A 4,623-nucleotide genomic window follows, 5' to 3' on the forward strand; every position below is an offset into this window, starting at 1 on the left:
AGAGAGAGAGAGAGAGAGAAAGAGAGTCACTGTTTATCAATCTTTCTGGAACCTTGCTCTCTCCAGTTGGACAGCCAGCATCACTTTGCATGTTTTCACAGATCTTAGATGCTAACCTTTTATGGCGTATCAGAACATGAGCCTGTTGCACCATGTACTTTTCGAGTGGCCTTCTTATTACTTGGCCCTTTCATTTCAGTCTCTTCTTATTAACTTCAGTATTGGCATATATTTTTAATAAGTACTTCTACTCCAATCTCATAATAATATCACTAGTATAAGCTGAGGCAGCAAGCTCGCAGAATTGTTAGCACACCAAGCAAAATGCTTAGCAGCATTTCATCTGTCTTTATGTTCTGAGTTCAAATGCTACCAAGGTTGACTTCGTTTTTTATCCTTTCAAGGGTAAAAAAAATAAGTACAAGCTGAGCCCTGGGGTTCATGAAATTGGCTAGCCTCCCTCCCCTAAAATTTCAGGCCTTGTGCTTAGAGAAGATATCACTCGTATATAAACACCACATTTAAAAAAAAAAATTCTAATCAGTATACCATATTTTCCAGCATACAAGTCAATGCAATATACAGGGTGTCCACAAAGCCTGGGTACATGGAGTAAATAAAATCATAACATAAACAATTAAATATAATAGGCACAGGAGTGGCTGTGTAGTAAGTAGCTTGCTTACCAACTAAATGGTTCTGGGTTCAGTCCCACTGCGTGGCACCTTGGGCAAGTGTCTTCTACTATAGCCTCGGGCCAACCAATGCCTTGTGAGTGGATTTGGTAGACGGAAACTGAAAGAAGCCTGTCATATATATGTATATATATATATATATATACATATGTATGTGTGTGTATATGTATGTGTGTCTGTATTTGTCCCCCACCCCACCATCGCTTGACAACCGATGCTGGTGTGTTTACGTCCCCGTAACTTATCGGTTCGGCAAAAGAGACCGATAGAATAAGTATTAGGCTTCCAAAGAATAAGTCCTGGTGTCGATTTGCTCAACTAAAGGCGGTGCTCCAGCATGGCCGCAGTCAAATGACTGAAACAAGTAAAAGAGTAAAAGAGTAAAGAGTATAAGAAATAATAATTTCTTAAAGTATGTGTTAATTCCATGTACCCAGACTTTGTGGACACCCTGTATAGTATAAACATCTATCATAAACACTCAAATATTGGGAGTATTTTTTCCAAATCCCACTGCATTTCACATGGAATTATTGTTCCTCCAAAATCATACTGGTGTAAAAATCAACCAACATTTTTTTTTTTTGCTGTAAATTGTGGTCTGAAAAATTTGATCTATATGCCAGAAAATATAATATATTTTCAGGCTTTAGAGTCTAGTTTCCAAGGTGTATATTATGATTCAGAAAGTAAGGCTGACATCCTACCTCACCAGAACATGGTATGTAAGGACACAATGATTTTGCTCACTTATCTTTTTGATTATCAAAATGGCTTCAAGCCTGCCTCTGCTGGGTCTAAAGCCAAATGCATTCTTTCCTGTTGCTTCTTTGCTTTTATTTTTGCATTCTCTGTTGAATTAACAATTCTCCAAGAAATTACCCTACAATGTGTGTTTCTGTGTATAATGTGATATATGTGCATTTGTGTATATGTGTGTGTATTGTGCTTTATGATTTCTAAGAAATGGTTGTACTTAGACATTAATTGACTTCCACTGCCATCAGTGCCATCACCACCTCCACCTCAACTGCCACCATCATCATCTCTATGTATGTGTGTGTGTAGAATGTAATAGTTGTCTACATAATCTGATATGTGTATGTGCATACATGTGTTTGTATGTATGTATGTATGTATGTATGTATGTATGTATGTATGTATGTATGTATGCATGTATGCATGTATGCATGTGTGTATGTATGTATGTATGTATGTATGTATGTATGTGTGTGTCTACAAATGTGTATATATATGTGAATGAATGTATGCATGGGGTGTATGTATGAATGTGTGTGTATATGAGTGTGTGTATGTATGTATGTATGAGTTTATGAAGGCGTCTGTGTGTGGTTTTGCTGCTGCCTTAAGCTCAGTGACATTAAAAGCTGCCATGTTTTTGGTCGACTGTTCCAGGCCTTGGCATTTAAAAGACACGAAATATTCCGGAAATTATGAACAAGCTTTGTTTGATGCAACTCTTTTCTTGACTATAATGCTGTTTTCAATTTTTTCTCCCTTGCAAAGAAAGACATTTTTATGTAGGGTGAATGTAAGAAGGATGACAGAGAGCTGGCCTGTATGAATTTGGTTAGGTTATAGGGAGATGGGGAGGAGGACACGAGTTAAGAAATGCCTCCCCGCCATTTGAGGCTTACTCTTTTCCTCCATTGCCTCTTCTTTATCATCTTCTTTCTCACCAGAATCATTGCTGCAGTTATAAGCATCATCATCATCATCTCATCATCATAACAGTCATGAATATTGTAAAACATTATCGTAGTAATAATAATTATTCTAGCAGCCTCGTTTTGATGACAATAATCTTTATTTTTGTCGTCTGCTTCATATGCACCAATCAAAGATTAGTAATCTAGCAGCTATTTTAGCTATATAAACAAAAATCAAGCTGTTTCTGTTGCCCCCCCCCCCTTCAAGCTCTCACACTCAAACAGCCATGAGCACACTGCTTTATTTCACTTCTTTCTTAGTAGTTAGCTTTCTCTTGGTTTTTGCCTCGACAGAACAGAAATGGTTCATGAGAAATTATTCCCTGATTGCTATTTCCACCGGTCTAAAAACATGTGAGTTATCTGCTCTTTGTTCTTTACTGTTGACCATTATCTACTTGTACAAGTTTATATATTTCCACTAATGTTAATCCCAAACATGTGTGTTGGTTTTCACAACATATTATACACACTTTTTGTTAATGTTGTATAATGGAACTTGTTATTTTACATTGTAATAATGTATTTTCTAACCTGTACTCACAAACTGTGTGCTATCTTGCTACCATTGAATTATTATCTTTATAACACTGAAACAGACCTATTTTCTATTGGTATGTTGGAAATAAAAGAAAAAAATATCACACATAATTTATTATTATTACTTCCATACCAATTCCATTAATTTTCAATATAATAATCTCACCATCATTAAAGACAACATTCATCATAATTGTAACCAGAATCTTTATTTAATTAACAAGGCTTTCAGTGCTATATTTCTTTGCTTGACTTGTTGCTTTCTCTCTCCACGTTTACTCTTTCCAACAAATTGTAGTGCACCTCAGCAATATATACAATAAGAGGCAAGCTGGCAGAATCGTTAGCATGCTGGGCAAAATGCTTAGCAGTATTTCACCTGTCACTACATTCTGAGTTCAAATTCTGCTGAGGTCAACTTTACCTTTCGTCCTTTCAGGGTTGATTAACTAAGTACCAGTTATGCACTGGGGCCGATGTAATCGACTTAATCCCTTTGTCTGTCCTTGTTTGTCCCTTCTATGTTTAGCCTCCTGTGGACAATAAAGAAATAAATATATACAATAAGTGCATAATAACAATAATAATAATAATAATAATAATAATAATAATTATTATTATTATTATCATAAAATCAAAGCTCAGATTTGATCTTATTCCTGGTAGGAATTATGTAGGTTGCAGGTTGCTACTTGTAAACCTTAGGTATCCACAAGTTTTCAGCAGTCTTTCAAGTGCTTAGAACCTTCTGATAAACCTTGTTGTCCCAAAGAGGCAAACTTTCTGTAGGAACTCTACTGGGCATTCTATTTCAATCTCCTCCAGCCATTTATCTATATCTTGACTTACTGTTCCCAGCGCACCAATTATTATAAGGTTATTATTATTATTATTGTTGTTATTATTATTCAAATACACACAACAGATCAGACTGTTGGAAAAGAAAAATTCCTAACACCAGGCTGCAAAAAGTAACCTTAGATACCAAGAACCCTCCTAAGTATCCTAATAATTTTCTGGAGCTGTACTAAAGTAGCTTTTATGCTTGGTACTTTGCTATTTTTTCTATATCCCTCATATTGACTTTTTTCATCATTTGGGACTGTAAGTCAATTGCCTGACACTGTCTCTTCGCTTTATCTACTACTACTACTACTACTACTACTACTACTACTACTACTACTACTACTACTACTACTACTGCTACTACTACTACTAAATCAGGCTACAAAAAGTAACCTTAGATGCCAAGAACCTTCCTAAGTATCAGAAGCCATGAGAGCTAGTATTACATCAGGGCACTTATTATTATTATTGTTCAGTAGTTTTATTTTTATAACGTGCTTTCACTTCACTATGGAGCGCAGCTCTGTGAGCCTTGGGTATGTGCTGTGGTTTGCTGTGATGCTCTTATGGTTACTGTATTGAAAGTGTTCTGCGTAGGATGTGTGCAGTGCCCAGTAGTGCAATTTTCTGTATGTTATATATATTTGTAAGTCCTGGTGTTTTTGTTATGTATTTGTCTGAATATTTTTTTATTATACCTAAGGCACCTACTATGATAGGAATTGTTTCTGTTTTTAGATTCCACATTCGAGTTATCTCTATTTCCAGGTCTTTGTATTTTGAAAGTTTTTCCATTTCTTTTAGGGAAACGT

At 35.7% G+C, this 4,623-nt stretch overlaps 1 long non-coding RNA gene across 1 annotated transcript in view; it reads left to right on the top strand.

Annotated features, from left to right (window-relative positions):
* The first annotated feature begins 2,554 nt into the window (after positions 1-2,554).
* LOC128247278 (uncharacterized) overlaps positions 2,555-4,623 on the top strand; it is a 153,729-nt gene continuing 151,660 nt past the window's right edge. Inside the window, exon 1 of the long non-coding RNA XR_008263635.1 lies at positions 2,555-2,779. This is a non-coding gene — a long non-coding RNA (uncharacterized LOC128247278). The remainder of the gene's footprint in view (positions 2,780-4,623) is intronic.

This window comes from Octopus bimaculoides, chromosome 3, assembly GCF_001194135.2.
Source record: "Octopus bimaculoides isolate UCB-OBI-ISO-001 chromosome 3, ASM119413v2, whole genome shotgun sequence".
Lineage (NCBI taxonomy): Eukaryota > Metazoa > Mollusca > Cephalopoda > Octopoda > Octopodidae > Octopus > Octopus bimaculoides.